The sequence below is a fragment of the Danio rerio genome, chromosome 18, assembly GCF_049306965.1.
Source record: "Danio rerio strain Tuebingen ecotype United States chromosome 18, GRCz12tu, whole genome shotgun sequence".
In the NCBI taxonomy this organism is placed as follows: Eukaryota; Metazoa; Chordata; class Actinopteri; order Cypriniformes; family Danionidae; genus Danio; species Danio rerio.
Window position 1 is genome coordinate 30,542,494 of NC_133193.1, and position 21,900 is coordinate 30,564,393.

The 21,900-nt window shown below is 39.1% G+C and overlaps 2 long non-coding RNA genes across 2 annotated transcripts; one reads left to right on the forward strand and one right to left on the reverse strand.

Moving 5' to 3' along the window:
- Positions 1–1,205: 1,205 nt before the first annotated feature.
- LOC137488292 (uncharacterized) lies at positions 1,206–4,405 on the reverse strand. Its single transcript, XR_011007282.2, has 6 exons — positions 4,336–4,405; positions 3,947–4,090; positions 3,119–3,235; positions 2,985–3,026; positions 2,577–2,663; positions 1,206–2,187 (listed from the first exon to the last, which is right to left on the reverse strand). It is a non-coding gene; the product is annotated as an uncharacterized lncRNA (long non-coding RNA).
- A 269-nt stretch (positions 4,406–4,674) lies between these two features.
- On the forward strand, positions 4,675–8,768 carry LOC137488293 (uncharacterized). The gene is made up of 5 exons (XR_011007284.2): positions 4,675–4,759; positions 5,340–5,528; positions 5,797–5,955; positions 6,481–6,576; positions 7,785–8,768. It is a non-coding gene; the product is annotated as an uncharacterized lncRNA (long non-coding RNA).
- The last annotated feature ends 13,132 nt before the right edge of the window (positions 8,769–21,900 follow it).

Sequence of the window (21,900 nt, forward strand, 5' to 3'; positions counted from 1 at the left end):
CATCAAATGCTCAATTAATTTCTGACTGCTAGTTCTAAGGCATGGAAAGTGGTGCACAGTGCTTTTATAAATCACAATTAATTTATAAGTGCTTTCAAACAAATAACATTTATTTAGGTTAACTACAAGCAAAACATACCATTTAAGGTTTGTAAAATATACGCGGATGTCTATGGAGATGACAATAATAATTATTTGTCAATTCAACTGGATGATGTGCTTTATCCACGCAAGATACACACTGTTTATGTTACTAGAATATATTCTCTATTCCTCTCCCATATAAACAGTTACAAACCTTCATGCATTTCGTAAGAAAATTATCCAGCAGCTCAGATCTCTCCTGCGGTTGTTACTAAAAATGATACAGCTGCGATTAGAATTCAACAAGAAGTATTTTTATTATTTATTTACTCAATTTTGCATACATTGTATTTTATTAGCATTTACCCCTAACTCAACCCTAAATGGTAAAGTAAAAATATTATTTATTGTTGTACAATGTCACAAAAATTATGCTATATCATATATGCCTGCAGCGCAGACTAAACATACACTGTAAAAACGCCAACTTTCAAAAAGTCCTCTGAACAAAGATTAATAGGTTAACTGAATTTAAATATTTTCATTTGAAATGCTGACAAATAATAGTTAGTTTGTTCAACAAATATGGTGCTTCAATGTGAAAAACTTAAAATATTTTGTTGAACTAATACAAAATTCTTAGTTTTGCATTGATACGTGCCCTTCTTGTTGGCGCATGCGCCTTATAAGCTTCTGGCGCATGCGCAATTTACTTCCATAGCTCACTGCAGGGGGTACCTGTCACGTGCGCGCGACAAAACGAACCATCTTTCTTTCTGCGGAGCTACGTGTCAATCGTTTTCATAATCGATAGTATATAATTGTATACATGTTTTTTGTGCGATGTGCTACACTGTTAGACATTTCAAAGGGTTTTTACAGTAACTTACTGGCAACACTGTTGCCAGTAAGTTACTGTATTTTAGATTTACAGTATACAACTGTAAATCCATTTACAGCATGTTACCGTAGTGTCTGAAAATGGTTAACTACTGTAAACACCTAAGTTAACAGTTAGCTACTGTAAACCTTTTAATTTTGTCCTAAATATTTTATAATATAATTTTATTAATATTATTTTAATACTATAGACCTAAAAAAGACACAATTACAAAATATTAACAAAATAAACACTCTTTATTTAAAACATTGGAGATGCTTAACCCAAGCTTAAAAATGTGTAAAAACATTACATTTCAATCATTCAAAATATCTTATTTTAAGAAAAAAAACATTGAAAATGACAAAGCACATTAACATACATGTACAAAACTAATTTAAGTGTCTGACCTGCATATTGTTGAGAAAAAAAAACCCAATTGTACTAAGTACTACTGACATTAAACCAGACACAATTACAAAATATTCCATTCTTTAAAACATTAATAATGCTTAAAGCATTTAAGGAAAATGTGTGAAAATTACATTAAGCAATAAAATCAACACATTAAAAATAAATAAATCACACAAAGCACTAGAACATACATGTACAATAAAAATTTAAACTTCTGAATTGCATATTGTTGGAAAAATAAATATTTGCCGACTCAGAAACAACCCAACTTTAAAATATTACTAATTCTGGTGTCAAATGCTCAACAAGGTCTGAATTCACATGTTCAAATGCAATTCATCTTTATTTCTATTGCACTTTTACACTGTAGATCAATGATGTCAAAGCAGCTTAACATAGAAGTTCTTGTAAATTGAAGCTGCTTCAGTCCAGTTTTCAGAATTGAAGCAGTAAATGTCACTGCTGAAAGTCCAAACACTGAAGAGCAAATCCACCGATCCACCAATCGTAGCCAAGCGATCCAGTGGCGACAGTGGCATGGAACAAACTTCACCAACTGACGAAAGTGTAGAAAAAAATCCCTTGAGAGATACCAGGCTCAGTTGGGCATGACCATTCTCCTCTAGCCAAACTTGTGCAAGGCCGCAGTCTAGGCACCGGAGGCTTGAAAGTACACCAGCGGGTGGTCAGGCTGGCCCATTGGATCAATGCGGAAACTCATTTATCACGTGTGTCTTTTAGGATTCACTCCTCCATGACCACCACAGCATCTGGTCAGGATTTGGCCCAGTCCAGGATTATGAAGAACTCTGGATAAGGACAAACAGACTAACATAAGCATAGAAGAAGCTTATTTAAAAAAAATAAATCATATACTGGTTAATTATTTTGAAGCATGGCAGCTACAGTAGGTTGGGGTAGTTTTCAGCTGGTACTGAGCAACTGGCTCCTGCTCATAACCTGCTCACTACCATGTTTAAAAGATAACTAACCAGAATGTCCTGTTTATTTTTTTCCCTAACAAGGTTTTACAAAAACATTGTAGCATTTGTGATGGGTTGATTCACTGCAGGACAGATTAGACAATTTGTTTTATGTATTCCTAATAAACTAAAACAGACTGAATACTGATAAAACTATTGAGAGTGTCTCACCTAATCCAAGTTCTCAGTTAGCTGGTGAAAGAAGGATAACTCACTGTTGTTCATGGTTGTCATTCTCTTCACTACTTCTCCTGCTATCTTCTGGCTCACTCTGGTTGTTGCTGTGCATTTTGTTTCATCCTCTGGAATTATTTATACAAAAAAATGTATTCTTTTATTTATTACAAAATATTTAGGCAACATGAAATGGGGAAAAAGACATTTAATACATAGACAAATGCATGTATCCCAATACTAATTATTGTATTTTGAAATGTCTGACCCATGACAGACCTCAATCTGCTCAAAAATATTATAAACAAAGATGAAAAAAAACCTACTAAATGGTTTAATAAAAAAGGGAAAAAGATTTTTTTTATTTAGCTACCAACTAAACATGTGACACATTTTGTATTAAAAGTAACGTTACTATATTGAGAAACAAATAGATGTACAGTACTTACTGTTGTATGAGGTCCAGTTTGCACAGGCAGGCTCCCAGTATTCTATATTGAGACCATAAAAAAGTCAAAAATACAGATAAGAATACCATGCTACAATCCACAACCTCCACACAACTTTTTTTTTATTTGTTTACCTTGGTTGCTTACTGGTCTTGCTTATTTTTTAAGCATAAGGCTGTGCTGATCAAGATGTTCCTCTGAAATGCTGTTTGTTTCTTCAGACAAAACCTGCTGCTGTGCCAGTGCCATATCTAAACAGAAAAAAATATAATGGTAACAATTATGTTAAACCAAATGTCAAGAGTTGTGATAAAAAAATAATTAGCAAACAATAAATAGCAAAAAGGTGGTTATTAGCATAATGCATAGAGGTAAAATTGGTTTTATATTAGCAGATTCAGACTTCCCCCTTAATAATTTAATTTCATAAAAGTATTATTTGCAAACTCTAAATAGCGAAATCATTTTAGCAGCTAATGACTATCAAAGTACAACATGCTCACGGTCAAATAAACAGTGTTAATGTTGATTTCAAGTCATACTGGCATGCTAATTCTGATAGAATATTCAAAGTAACATGGTAAACAGTATAGAGTCTTCTAAATGAACGAATGTGCGAATATAAAACCAACTTTACCTCTATGCATATTGTATAGATTTACGTTAACGTTCTTATAGGTTACGTCGCGATGTTATTTTCTCAAGCTAACGTTATAAGTTACTCTAAACCAGAGAAAAATAAGTTCACAACATCTAATATATATAGTATAAATCAATATAAGTTAAACGTTGCACGTTAAAATGAGTTTGAGTCCAATTCAGTATAAACTTAGCTCAGTTTAGCTAACAGTTAACATTACCATTTTAAGATCGCTTCAGCCAATGTTGCCGAGCAAACAAATGCTAATAGAGGTGCTCAAATCAATGTCGAGTGTTGTCAGCACAGACAGACACTCTTTTACCTGGATTATTTGATGGTCTTTCATTCATATTCTTCTGGGGGAAAACACTCTCTGCCGGACCGTTGTCTCGTGCTAAGTGTCCTCCAAAACTGTCTGCATACCTCTGGTTCCCTCCTAAACCAAAACCCGCTGCAACACCGGTTCCTATGTAAATAAATAAAAAGATATGACGAGAACAATGGCTAATAGTCATAAACAGTCTTATTTAAAGTAATAGTAGTGTTAATGTAATAAATTAAATAAAGGTAACATCTTAATAGATGACATATTTCTCAAATGGGCGAAATAACGCCAAGCCAGAGAAAATAATAATAGCCAACTTTATACTTTACTTTGTTCTATTCTCGTCCACAAAACATTCTGTAAAATGAAACACTGCCTCAGCTTACCAGAGTAAAGTTTGTTAAATCCAGTATGTTCTTCAGGCACACTAATAAATTGTCCTCCAGAATTGCTCCCGGGTCCTCAGGCAAAATGTGGTGCAGAGTAGTCGAATCGCCGCAAGGTGGCGTTGAAGCAGTTGTGGAAAATACAGTATAATACACAAATTTTTACAAATACAGTACATCGCTGTATATGTTGTTCGACGTCACACTAAATTCCCATAATGCAACGGTAAATACAGTTATTTACCGTAAAAGGAATTTGCAGTATTGCACTGGGTGAAATACAGTAAATAACTGTGTAATTTACAGAAATGTCTAACAGTGTACCCATCTGACTGCCCGATCTATTTTACCAGTGTATTAATGATGTGAGAGACCGTGATAGAGCGGTTAAGAGCAGGCCAACGACGTTTCTGCTAAATCATAGGTATGTATGTCTTTTTTGTTGTCATCTAACGTTATATTATTTGATATGTTGGCTTTGATGTGCGCGTGTATCCTAATACGGAACTATTTGTTATAATTTAGCCGTGAGTTACTTGTTTCGTGCACTTGGTTTTGGCTATTTACATCAATAAAAGTTTAGAGTGAATGTATTTGAAACAAATAGCGATTTCAATCGAGTCATTTGCTTTAATAACTCACGATTAATACAATGAGTATCATATAACATACCAGATCAGGTATCCAAGTCAAATTTCCTTGCTAAAACGAATATAACATTATGTCCTGTTTATATAGATTGCTGTCAGCATTGCGCACATCATAACCTTTTTTTCCCTTCGAACCAGAGCCAGCGGAACAAACGGTGACGTGTTTAACTGTGTAATTTGTGTGAAAATCGTGTGATTTTCATGTATATCATTGCTTGATTTGCTTGTATATTAGTTAGCTCGACTAAATGTCTATCATTTTCAGACCAACTTGCTTTAACAGTCAGCTAGCTTTTATTTACATAAAAAATATAAAGGGCTAAATATATATTTTTCTTTCTTTTTGCTCAAAAGGACTGAAATATTGACAATGACATAATTCAATGCAAGATTTCCTTGAGGAGGTGAGACTTGCTATCATCAGTGAAATTTGACGGTCATTCACCAGCAGATGCAAGAAACCTTTTCTCGTTGCCCAAAAGAAGTTGTTGAGATTTAGCCAGGAAGAAATTAGAGAGAGATAACCTGGACTTTAAGGAAGAGGTAAGTCACTATATTGCAATTGCTTTGGTTTCATTCAAGGTAGTAATGATAATGCTAAAAATAACAAACAACATTATTATTATAGGTAATTCAAAATACATCTGTATTCAGCATTTGAACATTTAAATATTTACATTTACAAATATATATATATATATATATATATATATATATATATATATATATATATATATATATATATATATATATATATATATATATATATTATGTGTAAATATTAATATGTATGTTTTTTTGTATATTGTAGATCTGCACAGAGTTTTCTCAGATCTGTAATGTAGATCTCCTGAGACAGTAAATCGAGTGACTTGATAAATATACAGCACCTCTCCTGAAACTCTACAGAAAAAGAAGGGATTCAATGGGTCCAGAGATGGATACAACTTTAAACAAGATGGATGAGCAGGTACTCATTAAGATTTTTTTTTTTCTTATACACCCGTCTGATGTTTTTAACATATTCAACATATTTTGTCCTGTCAAACACAAAAGCATGAATTTCATGCTCAGGTTATACAGTCCAATAAAACGTAATTGCAACAATTTAATTGTCCAGCCCTTTTGCATTAATTTTAATTGGGTCAAGTTGTGTTTTGATTGTGAGATGGAAGTAAGATAAATAACAGATGTTTCACTTGTTTTGAGTGACCATTTCAAATGAATACATTCAAAGAGGAAAATAGAAAATAATAGCTGTAGTTTTTAACTCAAAGTAATTGTCACATGAAACTAAACATTTTTCTAAATTTGCCAACACAACCATTATCAAATTCCATTGTATGGAAACCACAAAATTCTTTTTTAAAAATAAAGCCATGTGTTTTTTCAACAGCATGAATAAAATACTATGCTCATTTAAATGTACTAAGTACATTTTTACTTACAAAACAATAAGATTGTAAAACACCCTTTGTAAATGACTTTCCTTTAGGTCACTGATATTGTCACCGATCGAGAAAGAGCAGCTCTTGAGGGATTGCCAATTTTTCTTCGTAAAAATTCTGCTTGCTTTCTCAAGATATGTCTGGTAAGTTACCCATTTTTCATACCCTATTCTACATTTATTAGTCTGCTTGGTAACACTTATAATAGCTGCACGCTATAAATAATTTATTTAGTATTAGCGAATAGTTAATTTATTTTCTGTTAAGCATAACTCTACATGAAGTGCTCAATGATTGTATTTTTTTTAACTTTAATGATTCATTTGTATTACTAATTTAAGTATTGCATTATTTACAAACCAGTTATTTAAGAATACTTGGTGTTTTTAAGATCATTCAGAATGCTTAAGTACACGATTAATAAACTATTCAAATTAACATTTAAATATCCTAATATTAAGGTATGTAATAATAGCTACTTTGTATGTTAGTATATGCTTTATGAGCTTAACTTCATCCAGTTGTGACCTAATCTAAAGTGAGGACTATTTATGCTTTATAAATCCCTTATGAATGACAATTAAAGGCTCAGTTATATTCTAAACAGGACAATAAACAACTTTCACAATTGAAACTGTATCAAATAAAAGTAAATCTTTGCAATTTTATGTAAAATAAAAGTTTAAAAAATTGCTAAATATTAAAAAGTTGTCAATATATTGTTCAATTATTATATATGGTTTTTGTTTGTTTGTTATTTTCAATTTACAGTATGCTTAGAAAAGATTGATACTGAGCCTTTAATTGTCATTTATAATGGATTTATAAAGCATAACTAGTCCTCACTTTAGATTAGGTCACAAAACTGGAAGAAGTTGAGTTAATAAAGCATACAAAACATACAAAGTAACTATTAGTATATGCCTTAATTATAACATGTATAGAAATGTCAATATGAATAGTTAATATTAATCATTTAATACTCATTCTGAACGATAAAACATAAAAACTATTCTTAAATAATTGGTTTGTAAATATTGCAATACCTAAATTAGTAATGAAACATTAATCATTAAAAAAGTATAAAAACACATTATAGATGCTTATAAGTCAAGAATAGAGCATTTGTAGCTGAATTTATAAACAGTTTACTAACATCTATTAGAGTTAATACTATACAGGTATGCAATTAACCATTTGCTATTGCTTTATAGACTATTCAAAGTGTTACTGTTTGTATGTACGAAAGTATTACATGTTTTTATTTTCTTTGCATAATAGTAATAACATTAATAAGTAGTAATTAATATTACACATCAATTAATTTTCCCATTACTTAATCTCCTATAAGGACACGGACCCTGAAGACCACAGCACCAGAGATTAAAGGATTGGAATCTTCACTGTGGTGGAAGATGATAATGGCACTTCTGCATCCCTGCAATATGTGATGAACCTCGCTAAAATCTTGGAGGAGGCCATAGTACTTCAGGATATCACACATCTGCCTGCAGCCTTCGCTTACTTGTTCAGCCTCTTGTATAGACTGAATATGGAACACCCAAAAGAACTCAAATATACTTTTTAAGTGATTCAGCATGTTTTATGGAGGTTGGTGGCACATGATCTGCGAGAGTTCAGTTGATTCATTCATTCATTTTTCTTTTCGGCTTAGTCCCTTTATTAATCTGGGGTCGCCACAGCGCAATGAACTTGTTTTACGCAGCGGATGCCCTTCCGGCTGCAACCCATCTCTGGAAAACATCCATACACACTCATTCACACATACACTACGGACAATTTTAGCCTACCCAATTCACCTGTGCCACACGTCTTTGGACTGTGGGGGAAACCGGAGAACCCAAAGGAAACCCACGTGAACGCAGGGAGAACATTCAAACTCCACACAGTAACGGCAACTGACCCAGCTGAGACTCGAACCAGCGACCTTGGTGGGAGGCGAAAGCATTTCCTACTGTGCCACTGTTTGAATGTTTTGAGGTCTGTTTTTGGACTTGATGTACTTTGTTGACAAAAGTGCAGCACACTTTAAAGACTGTTTGAATGGAGTGGCTTTTAGGGTTTACTCTGATTAGATGATTGTATATTCACCTGGTTTGAGTGTTTAGACACACTAATAGCTTGGTTTTAGTAAGGTTGCCAGTTATTTTATGTTGAGGCAGTGTACAATCTTTTCAAATCTGGAAACATTCAGTACTAGTTGTGTACAAACTAGCCCAATGCTGAACACGGCTAATGTCAAATGCTGATTTTGTATGCAAATGTTTTGGATTGTGATTTGAACACAGTTAAAAATAAAAAAAAGTGAATTGACTATTCTTGTGTATTTAATTTGAATTCCAAAAATTAATAGTAAATGCATAATGAATCAGTTTGTTTTATTTTGTTCAGTAAACTAAAAAAATCTTGTTGGGTAAACATGATCATTTTTGTTCAGTAAACAAAAGATCTTGTTGAATAAACGTGAAAATTTTTGTTCAGCAAACAAAAGATCTTGTTGAGTAAACATGATAATATTTGTTCAGCAAACAAAAATATGTTGTTGGTTAAACAAGGAATTCAACAAAATATTTTAAGTCGACTTAGTTAACTCAAAAAGCTGTGTGTGATCGGTTGCCTTTTTTTTTTTAAAGTGTAGCTGTGTCAATTACCCATCATATAACAAATAATATTATCATTATTAAGCTGTTTAAAAAAGAAAAAAATGTATTCTATCACATACTTGAGAATTGGATTATCAGAAAATGCACAATATAATTAGTACATTTGTCAATATTTACAGAATAGAGCAAAAAGAAACAAAATCACCAAGAGATGACACTCTGTTGCTATTTGGGAAATAGCCACTAGATGCCACTAGTGTCATGGGGCAGTCATTTTACAATGAAAAATATTGAAAAAATGAAACAACAACGAGCCAATATGAACTTATTTGTCAGAATTCAATTATTTTAGAAAAAGTGGAGTTTTACATAAAATATTTTGACATAAAAGTTGTATATAGCTTTAAATAGTCTTATATTTATATAGTCTTATTTACTACTATAACAATGGATTCTAAGTAACACGCGCAAAGTGTTAAAGGAGGCATGGGCAAACTTCACCCCTAAACCCAATTGTCATTGGGGGATAAGCCAATTGTACTTAATTGTACAAAATGAGATTGTACAAATTCATACAAATTAGCTAGTAAAAAAAGTTACAAATTTATGTGGGATATCATTATAAAAAACAAAGAAACTTTATTATTATAAATTATTATAATAACACTGTCAAAACTAAATTTATCATTACTTTTTTGTGCTTTTATACTTTTTCCATCACTCTGTAATAAAGCACATTTTAAAATATTGCATTATAAGGTATGGAACCTGCATATTTATGAGAAAAATCTCTTAAAAATAAAATGTTATGCTTGCTTTATATAAGGTGGTATTTGAGCTGCAAATAATTAGAAGTTAGAAATGCATTTGCTAAAAATTCTGACATAGCAAACATTAATCCCACATGACTAATCATCTGTGTCTGCTGATTTCCGCACATAACATTGTTTTCAGCAACTGCTATTCCACTGCAAGAATGTTTATAATTTGCCCAATTGTTACTAACTGCTGTCTTGTCTCCTTTACGCTTGATAAATCTTGATAGAAATACACCTTATCTGAATTGTTGTTTATTTGTTTGTTTATTTTGTTTGCTTACTTTGAAAATGTTTGTTTCACATTATGATGGAAACCAAGCTACCAGCTAGAATTTACCTTTACATTAATTTGTCAGATATCATGTTAAAAAGAACTCTAATAAAATGATTTCTTATGGTACTACTGCAGTATGACATACCATTGAAAGCATACTCAATTCAATGTGGTGGCAATGTGTCATATAGTTACATTTTTTTTCTATATGTATATATGTATTCATTCATTCATCCTGTAAACCTCAAATTGCACCTTTTAAACCTCAAAATGTTCAAAGCTGACATGAAGTGAAGGCAACTCTGAGCACACAAAAATTTGAATCCTTTGAAAGGGATCTAGAGTCATTATGGAAAGCATTGCGTTGGGTTACTAACAAAAGCTGCTTGCCAGTATATCCTTATGACTATGCACATTTGCGAACCATTATAGCTACATCTGTCATTAAAACTTTGACCAAATTGTTCACAACTTTTGTATTACAGTGGACTGTCCAAACCAAACCGAACAAATATTCTGGCTAGTCTTTAAAAAAAAATTTTAGGCTCTAGTATAGTCTTATGTTGTGGCCAGAGTCACGGGGTACTTTTGCAGCGATGGCATCAAACATTGTAATTTGTCTTGCGTAAGTATTATATGGGGACAGAATGAGTGGGATGATAGGGGTCCCTCTTGTTTTATTTGCACTACAAGAAAGACATCACATTTCGCCCCTCTAAATTAGTTTTTGGCATAATGTTCAGAAAGACTTATATGCTTGATTTTATCTCTGGCAATCATTAGCATTTGCTAAATGCTTGTTTTGTGATTGTACCAGAAACATTTCCGTTACTGTGAATAGATGATTGTATTGATAATCTCTAGTGCTCAGTAAATTACAAAATTTGAGTTCTTAAAGAACCAGTCAAATTAAAATAAAGTTTTTTAGATGTTAGTATTAGTTTGTTACTTATAAGCAAGTGTTGTCAAGGAAGAAAGTGAGAGGAGTCAGTTGCAGGTCAAAAGATAACTTTTTATTAATCTTGCCAACTGGGCAATAACAAAAACCTCACAGAACCCACAGAAGGATGAAGAAATCCTGGCAAAAATGAAGAAATCTAAAAAATCAAGGATGGCCTATTGAGGACAGACGGCAATTTAATGTACCAGTAAATTGTGTCAATGCAAAAAGAAAGAAAAAGCAATACAAAAATGTTTCAGCAAGCGATGCCGGCGGCCAGGATTAGAGAGCACAGGTAGAGTGCAAGAAGACTGGAGTGGGAGATTGGGTAACACTTTACAATAAGGTTCATTAGTTAATGCATTTACTAAGATGAACTAATCATGAACAACACATGTACAGCATTTATTAATCATAATTGAACATTTACTAATGCATTATTAACATCTAAGTCCATGCGTGTTACCATTAGTTAATGCACCATGAGTTAACATGAACTAACAATGAACTACTGTATTTTCATTAACTAACGTTTACTAACATGAACAAATACAGTACTAAATGTATTATTCATTGTTTGTTCATGTTAGTAAATGCATAAATTATCATTAACTAATGAACCTTATTGTAAATTGTAACCGGAGATTGGTGGTGGGTGGTAGAGAGGAACTGGAGCAGGTAGTGCAAAGAGGCGAGGGGCCTAAACAGTAGTGGAACTAGACAGGACTGGATCTAAGAAAACAGGATTGTAAGGTAAGGACACGCAAACTATAAGGCACAGGACAGTGAAAACAAGAGTAATAAATAAGGAGACTAATGAAGAGAAACTACAGACAAGTGTGAATGAACTAATGATCCAATGAGTAGAATGACTAGTTGGTGGGGTGAAGCAGCGGAGCACATGGCGAGCTGACAAAACAACGCCATGTGCGCTGAGAAAGCAAAACAAATGATCGTGACGATAACATGAAGGGTGACAGACCATAACAAGTGTGCTACAAAACTTTTTGTTTAGAATATGTAACGGAAGCCAGCTAGTGAAGTGCTATGCAGGTAAACTTCACTCCTCTGACCTCAAAAGATGCTCTAGTGACAGAAACTAGAGGCCATGGTTTTTAGCCTCCTTGTTAGAGCAACCGACTCCAATGCAATGAATTGCTGGTTCGAACCCAAATCAGACCGGTCTGGGTGCAGTAGGACCAGCGGGTTACACGTAGGGGCTTGTTCGGGATGGGAGTAAGGTTTAGAGGAGTAAGTGTAATGGAGGCTGAGATGCTAGAGGTGACAGATGCTAGAGGCCATGGTCTTTAGCCTCCTTGTTAGACCATCGGACTCCCATGCAAAGAATCTGCGGTTCGATCCCAGCTTAAACCGGGCTGGGTGCAGTAGCACAGGGGAGTTAGAAATATATAAAACTAATATAGATGCTTAAATGGATCAAAGATTGTTTCACATCACCTCAAATTCTTATCTCTTTCTCATCAAATCTTAACAAATCAAGTGCTCTCTGATATCTAACATTTTAATTAGATGTGCTTGAGTTCAAGGACTCTCATTGGCAGAGCTATGATAAAAACTAAACACCACTGGTTGTTTTTTGAAAGGGGAGGGGCAAATCTAGGTCTCTTTTCATGCTTTAGTTGAGATTATGTCAAACATTTAATAAAAAAATAGAGTTAAAAGCACTTCACAAGACCTTTGAAGGAATTTTGGGAAGTGCCACTGACTTAACACGCAACAGAAATTTCAGCATTCTTAACTATTGAATTTTTTTGCAATATGATAATAATATAATGTCTCTCGTTATAATGTGGTTCACCTATTGCAGAAACTGTCTCTCTAGGGCCGTGGTTCTCAATTCCGGTCGTTGGGCATCCCCCCTCTAAATTTGCTTTGTTTTCCTTATTTAACATACCTGATTTAGAAGATCAGCTTGTTAACAGAGAGACATACAAAGACTGTTTTTCAATACGTGTTCTTCAGCGGTCTTGCGTCCTCATGTTCTCGGGTAACATCATCATCAACTGTCAAAGTTCAGTTCCAACACTGAAACCGCAAGAACAGAGGACGCATGAAACTTTCCGGATGTGTTCTTGATATTGAGGTTGATGCAGATTTGAGCACCGATTTCATTTTAAAAGTCCCAGAAGTCATTGTGACTGGAGATGAGAAGCGCAGAATTTTGTAATTAAAGTTCAGAGATATAACTTATTTACCTCAGAAGTTTCCCCAAATGAAACGGTGAATATAAACATTACCATGGGCATCTTAATAAAGGAATAAACACATTAAGGATGTTTGTTTGCTGAAAAGGTCTGAAGGAGGATTATATTAACATTACTAGCCATTTTGCAAACTAGTGCAATGTGTGCCTGACAGGAGTTGTGTTTGGAGGTAGGCGGTGATATGTGAACAGGTAGGTTATTGATATTGGCTGTTCTGTCTTATGGTCCAGGGTTGCTGGGGCAACGGGGGTGCAATTGAGTGCATGTTTAATAAAGTGATATTCTGGGTTCAAAAGCGATGTTCCACTGTTTAACATGACAGCGAGGAAGGCAGTAAGTTGTCTGGCACGTCATTTAGGATGCCTTGTTAAGCGTTGCTGCACTGAAAACATTATATTTTGTACTTTTATCTTTTTAGATATTAGTCTGAATCGAATCGTTCGGTTTGCAATGTGTACCGAACCGAAAGTCTCGTACCGAACGGTTCAATACGAATAAACATATTGTTACACCCTATATATATATATATATATATATATATATATATATATATATATATATAAATATATATATATATATATATATATATATATATATATATATATATATATATATATATATATATATATACATATATATATATATATATATATATATATATATATATATATATATATATATATATATATACACAATTGAAGTCAGAATTATTAGCCCCCCTGAATTATTAACGCCCCTGTTTACTTTTTTTCCCAATTTCTGTTTAACAGAGGGAAGATTATTTCAGCACAATTCTAAACATAATAGTTTTAAAAACTTATTTCTAATAACTGATTTATTTTATCTTTGCCATGATGACAGTAAATAATATTTTACTAGATGTTTTTAGATACACTTCTATACAGCTTAAAGTGACATTTAAAGGCTTAACTAGGGTAATTAGGGTAACTAGGCAGGTTAGGGTAATTAGGCAAGTTATTGTATAACGATGATTTGCTCTGTAGACAATCGAACAAAAAAATTGCTTAAAGAGGCTAATAATTTTGTCCCAAAAATTGATTTAAAAAAATTAAAAACTGCTTTTATTCTAGCCAAAATAAAACAAATAAGACTTTCTCCAGAAGAAAAAAAATATTATCAAACATACTGTGAAAATGTCCTTGCCGTGTTAAACATCATTAATTCATATGTATGAAACAGAGAGTGTTATCTATCATCCTCACCTGCACTATCGCTTAAAGTGAGCGCCGTGCTGCACCGGAAGTTATCCTGCGGACTAACCGCAAAAGCGGAAAAGATTGTGCATAGAGTCAATTGTGAAGGCTAAGTTGTCCGTAGTGTATGTGTGTGAATGAGTGTATATGGAGGTTTCCCAGTGATGGGTTGCAGATGGAAGAACATCTGCTGCGTAAAACATATGCTGAATAAGTTGGCAGATTATTCCTGGTGCCTGGTAACGTTACGTGGCCTGGCTCTTCACTGTTAGCAGCAAACTGGACAAGAGGCTGCTGCTGCTGAAGAGCTTATAGTACAAGAAAAAAGTTTGGTACATACACGGTGGTTTGCAGACATCGTTGTTTTGAACTGTTTCTACTTAGCTTAACAATAACTTACCGGCTGTATTATCGTCTTCAAGTGTTGTTGTAAAAAAATGTAAAAAAAAGTTTATAATCATAAATAAATTAATAAACAGTACAACTGCTGTGAGTGCAGGCAGACCCTGGCCCTCACGGCCAAACAAATGGAACGGCCCACCTGGGAACTCTCCCAGTCCTCCCGCTTAGCCAGTTCGGGCCTGGTCCTGACTGTCTGTGGTCATTAAAACTTTACTTTTAAAGAGTAGGGTTGTGAACCTGATGTTCTAGACAACTCCCTCCATTGATGTTTAACTATAATGGCCTGTAATAAGCACAATGGCTCAATTGCACTGTGACATTTGTCACATCATCCAGGTGGATTCTGCTCACTTAAAAAGTGTGAGGGGTACCCCTAATTATATTGTGAAGCACTTTGTGTCTACTAAACAACACAGGGGAAGTGATTGCTTGCTTCTTTTATTCATTTACATCCAAAAGGCCTCTAGATTTGAAGCCCACATGATCTCAATATAGAAAAAGTATATACTTGCTGCTAAAATGTAGGCATAAAGCACAGTTACAGGGACATAATGAGCTTTCAGTGAATTCCAGGAGCTGTTACATTATGCATACATGTTTCACTGCCAGTTCATAGCTTCTGGCCTTTCAACAAGCTCTGTTCGTGTTTGTCTACACTGAAGAAAAATCATAATCTCTGGCAGAACATACAGGACTAAAACATAGGGCTGAGCGATTTGGCGTAAAATCAAAATCTTGAGTAATTGAACATTTTAACTCGATTATGATTGATGAACAATTATTTTACTTATTTAGTTTATGTTTTTGCCCTCATAGTTCACTGACAGTTTTGTACTGTACATATGCTCACATATTATAAGTGAGACATTTTTTAATGTAGGGTGCATTACTTGATTTTAAAATAATTGAAGTAAACACACACTATCTTTCATTAATGCTGAACAACTGATATTAAAACACACAGTGCCTAAAACGCGGCTCTCTGCGCCACCCACTGTCATCACCACTACCAAACCGACTAATCACAAAGCTTGAGATATACGTCGCTTTGACATGTAAGTAAATTTTTTTGTTGTATGCGAAGGCTGCACCGAACTATCCACTTGCCCTTGGCAGAAGTATAATATAATAATATAATTTAAATCAAAATATAATAAGTATAATTCAGCGTTAACAGGGCGGGGTCACGTGACTCCAAACACAGTAAGAAAAGTATTTGCAAAATTGACCTGGAAAAATTTGACCGAATATATGTTTTGAATGTCGATTTCGATTACTTTTCAATTCATCACTAAGCCCTACTAAAACATATCACTAAGTCCATGGTATTTCCCAGAGATGGGTTGCGGCTGGAAGGGCATTCGCTGCTTAAAAACTTGCTGGATATGTTGGCGGTTCATTCCGCTGTGGCGACCCCGGATTAATAATGGGACTAAGCCGACAAAAAAATGAATGAATGAATAAGTCCATGGTATGTCAAGTAATGCCTTCTTGACTTCATAGCCTAAAGCTATGCCTCATGATTGAGACACACTCAAGAAGTTTCTTTACACTCACCTGAATGAATTTTGCACTTTCATATCAAAGACAAATTGAAAAAAGAAACAGCATTACAAGGGAATGAAGTAGCAGTCACACTCTCACTCACTCTCTATCCTTTAGCTTAGTCCGTGATTTATCACCCTGACTTATCACCACAACAGAATGAACCACCATTTAAATGTGTTTTTATTCATTCATTTATTCATTCATTCATTCATTCATTCATTCATTCATTTTATTTTCAGCTCAGTCCCTGTATTAATCTGGGGTCACCACAGCGGAATGATCTACCAATTTATTCAGCATTTGCTTTACGCAGTAGATGCCCTTGCAGCTGCAACCCATCACTGGGAAACATTCATACACGCTCATTCACACTTATACACAACAGCCAATTTGGCTTTGGCAATTCACCTGTACAAAACGTCTTCGACTTGTGTGGGAAACCGAAGCACCCGGAGGAAACCCATGCCAACATGGGGAGAACATGTAAACTTCACACAGAAACGTCAACTGACCCAGCCGAGGCTCGAACCAGCAACCTTCTTGCTGTGAGGCAAACATGCTACCCACTGCACCACTGTGCAGAATTAAACACATGTTTACTATATAAATACACCTATTTACTCTTCGGGGGGAACTTCAGCACTATAAGTGGATTTGATGTTCTAAATCCACGTATGGGAGATTCGGTTCAGAAGCTACTCGTCTGAAAGAGTATTGAAAGGGCCAATGAAAGCAATGAATTGGCAGCGTAAGCCTGCGCAGGTGTGCTGCATCGCCAATTAACTGAGCATATAAGCACACCTGGCGCCAACAGACGCTATCCTTTTCGCTTCAGAGAATTTTCTGATCGAGTTCATGAGGGTTCCTCTTACTGAGCTACAGCCACATCGAGCGAACGAGTGTCTCCCGGTCCAGAGCAAGTCCACGCAGCGGCAGAGGGTCGAGCTGGGTTTCTCCCTTGCTTGGCATCCCTTTGGGTCCGGTCCTCCAGAGCGGTTGCGTATTGTTGCAAAGCATCCTAAAAGAGCAACACAGTCGTGCAGCACGTCCTTTTCACGTCCTTTGCGTTTCTGGTTGCGGGGGTTTCCTGGCTCCGGATGATGGGCACGATCACTGCATTACATGTTTGGGGGTCCAGCATGTTAATGTGGTGCTCGGGGGCGGTTCATGTCGTCACTGCGATGCCATGACCGTCGCGCAGTTGAGATCGCGGCTAACTTTTGTGAGAGAGCGAGCCACCCCAGTCGCCTCCTGCTCTGCAGCGGGCGCTCGGGCAGATCTGAGGGTTCCAGCGAAAGATAATCCGCCACCTAAGGGCTCGCGGACCTCTCGCTCTTCCAAGCGCTCCATCCAAGCTTCGGGCGCTGGGAGTGATCCGTCTAATCAGATGGTAGCTCTCACGTTCGCTGATACCAGAGATCAGATGTCCTCCGCGGCATCGGAGGGTGGGCTTTCATTGTCCGACGATGATCCGGACCCGCTCGCCCCCTTCGGGCAGGTGAGCGCTGTCAAAACGGATACTGAAACGGACTTGTTAGCCGTGCTTTCCCGGGCTGCTTCGGCCGTGGGTTGGAGATGGTTTTTCCCTCAGCTCCGCAGCCGGACCGACTAGAGGGGCGTTCCCTTCTTCCCGGCGACGCACAGTAGGCTCAAGCGGTCTTAAAGAGCACCTTTTTTCTGCTCGTGCTGCGTGTCCCTCCACCCTCCCCACTCTTGGTGGTGGAGCGGCCAGGGGGTATGTGGCGATTCCTCAGGTTGAGTGTGCGATGGCGGTTAATACGCGCAGCGCCTCTTCTTGGCGGGATCTGCCTCGTCTCCCATCCAAAGCCTGTGAGTTTTCGGCTCCCTCGGAGCTAGAGCTTACAAAGCTACGGACCAGGCTGCATCCGCCTTGCATGCGATAGCCACTTACCAGCGCTACCAAGCGCAGGCGCTGGCCGAGCTGCACGAGGGTGGGTCCAACACAGGCTTATGAGCTTCGCACCGCAGCCGACTAAGCTCTTCGGACTACTAAGTCCGCTGCGTGTGCTTTGGGGAGGACGATGTTCACACTAGTGGTCCAGGAGCCCCACCTCTAACTCTAGAACTTGGTTGATATGCGCGAAGTTGACAAAGTCCGCTTTCTTGACTCGCCCACATCCCCAGCTGGTCGGCGACACAGTCTGCGAATTCACCTAGGAATTCGAGGCAGTGAGAGAGCAGTCCGATGGGTGATGTCTAATCGGCGGCCTCGTAAGCCCGCTCCGCCTGCCGTGCCATCAATACCTGCTCCTCGCGGAAGGCGCCCGCCTACGAGAGCTGCACCGCCCCCGCACTCGCCTCTGGCGAAGCGAGCGCGTCGAGCACCTCGGAAGCAGGCAACTCTCGCTGCCCAGAATGCCACTAAGTCCTGCCAACGGACCGCGAAGCGTCCCTGGGACAGGTCATCTGGAGAGGAGGGAACTTGCTCTTTCCCCGCTGGAGGGCGGGGCGCCATTTCCAACGGCACCTTTTTACTGCCATGAAATGAAAGGGCACTTTTCCACTTCCCCGGAGGTGACAGCCCGAAATCTGCCAGTTTGAGCTCAGCTCTCTAGCTCGTAGGTTCGGTGCACTACGCCAGTGGCTCACGAGCACTGCAGGCCCTGCCAGTCTGTGACGCGTCGCCTCTCAGCTCGCAGGGTCTGCATGCTCCGCCAGCGGCTCACGGGCGCTGGGGGGACGGTCTCCCTTCTCCCAGCCCCCAAACCCCCCCTCCGGAGTCAGGGTGCGGAGCCAGAACGAATCGCTCTCCTCCAGCGATTGCTGCGATGACGTCATTAGCGAGGGCTCTGCCTGCCTGGTTAGTGCAGGCCAGCCCCTCGCGGTGGCTCATACGCACGATCAGACTCGGCTACGAACTGCAGTTCTCGAAACGGCCTCCCAAGTTCACGGGCGTGTATTTACCAGGGTCAATCCCCTGTCCGCCCCTGTCTTGCGAGAGGAGATTGCTGCCCTCCTGGCGAAGGGTGCAATCGAGCCGGTACCTCCAGCCGAGATGGAGAGCGGGTTTTACAGCCCGTACTTCATCGTACCCAAAAAGAGCGGTGGGTCACAGCCAATCCTAGATCTGCGCGTTTTGAATCGCTGCCTTCACAAGCTGTCGTTCAGAATGCTTATGCAGAAGCGCATCCTCCGATGCGTCCGCCCTCAGGATTGGTTTGCAGCCATAGACCTGAATGACGCGTATTTTCCATTCTTCGTATCTCCATTCTTCCACGCCACCGTCAGTTTCTGCGGTTTGCGTTCGAAGGACGAGCGTGGCAGTACAAGGTCCTCCCCTTCGGGCTCTCTCTTTCTCCGCGGGTCTTCACCAAACTCGCGGAGGGTGCCCTAGCGCCCCTTCGGCTCACGGGCATCAGCGTACTCAATTATCTCGACGATTGGCTGATTTTAGCCACTCTTGGAGCAATTGACTGCGCACAGAGACGAGGTGCTCCGGCATCTTCGCCTATTGGGGTTGCAGGTCAACTGGGAAAAGAGCAAACTTGTGTCGCGGGCATGCAGCTGCGGACCTGTGGGTAGGTGCTCAGCTGCATTGACATATCAATCGCCTAAAGCTGTTGGCAGTGTTCCTTGCTCTCCGCCGTTTTTCTCCGGTGCTGGAGCAGCAACACGTGCTGGTCAGGATGGACAGTACGGCGGCGGCAGCGTATATCAACCGCATGGGGGGGGTATGCGCTCTCGCCGCATGTCTCAGCTCACCCGCCGTCTGCTCCTCCTACTTAGGTAACCTGCCACCCGCGGTGGTTGATACCATCACTTAGGCTAGAGCCCCCTCCACGAGGCGCGCCTATGCCCTGAAGTGGAGTCTATTCACTGAATGGTGTGTCTCTCGCAGAGAAGACCCCCCGATCTTGCCAGATCAGTGTTGTGCTCTCTTTCTTTCAGAGAAGCTGGATAGCAGGCTGTCGCTCTCCACTCTCAAGGTTACGTTGCCGCCATCTCCGCTCACCATGATGCGGTGGCTGGCGGCACCGTGGGAAAGCATAACCTCATCATCCGGTTCCTCAGAGGCGCTAGGCGAATAAATCCAACTCTCCCCCCTCTCACGCCCGCTTGGGATCTCGCCCTCGTACTCATGAGCTTGCAATTTGATCCCTTCGAGCCGCTCCATTCAGTATCCTTTAGATTTCTGTCCCTGAAGACAGCTCTGCTGGTCGCGTTGGCCTCCATTAAGAGGGTCGGGGACCTGGAGGCATTTCGGTCAGTGACTCGTGCCTGGAATTCGGGCCGGATTTTTCTCACGTTATCCTGAGACCCCACCCGGGTTATGTGCCCAAAGTTCCTACCACTCCCTTTAGAGATCAGGTAGTAACCCTGCAAGCGCTGCCCCCGGAGGAGGCAGACCCAGCCCTTTCTTTACTTGTCCAGTCGTGCTTTGCGCGTTTATGTGGACCGTACTCAGTACTTTAGATCTTCTGAGCAGCTCTTTGTCTGTTATGGCGGACGGCAGCAGGGAAGTGCCGTGTCTAAACAACGTTTATCCCACTGGATTGTGGAGGCCATTTCATGTGCTTATTTGAGCAAAGGTCAGCCACGCCCCCCGGCAGTGCGTGCGTACTCCACTCGGAGCGTTGCATCCTCTTGGGCGTGTGCGCGAGGCGCTTCTTTAACAGACATTTGTAGAGCTGCGGGCTGGGTGACACCCAACACATTTGCAAGGTTTTACAATCTGCGAGTGGAGCCGGTTTCCTTAAGGGTGTTAGGGACCTTTGGTGATTGAGGAAACAACTCGGTGGGTGTTGTAGCACGCTTGCGGTGCCTTTTTTCCCTAACACGGAGAGATTTTGGGTACAGGTGCCTGCTATGGCCAATCCCCGCTGGTGATCCCCATATGCTTTTCCGCCACGGTCAAGTCCCCCCCCCCCTGGGTGGACCCGTGCTTTCCCTATCTGCTAACCACCTTCTTATGCGCACTCCCCCTTTTTAGGGTTAGTCCATATGTAATTCCATTTGTCTCCCTATTGGGTGCGGATGGTCTCCGCAGCGTCCTCCCTACTGGGATGGCACGCTTCCCAACGTACTGTCGTATATTCCTAGAATTATCTAGACGATAGCGACTCCCAAAAAATATACCTATTCCGTAAAGCTTCTTTTGAAGTGGGGATAAGTTAGGGCCAAGGGCACGTTGGAGGACCGCGCCTCCCATGATTTGGGTGCGTCACGCTTGCCTGACTGCCCTCTCATGGTGGGTGTTGGTAAGGTGCATTCATTATGGCGCTTTCAATGGGCTCCCATACGTGGATTTAGAACATCAAATCCACTTATAGTGCTGAAGTTCCCCCCGAAGGGGAACGTTCGAGGTTACTAAAGTAACCCTTCTCGGGGAACGGAAGCACTATACTCCGTTGAAATAATGACTGTCCCTTAGCTGTTAAAAGTCTCTTCAGCTTAAAAAGGA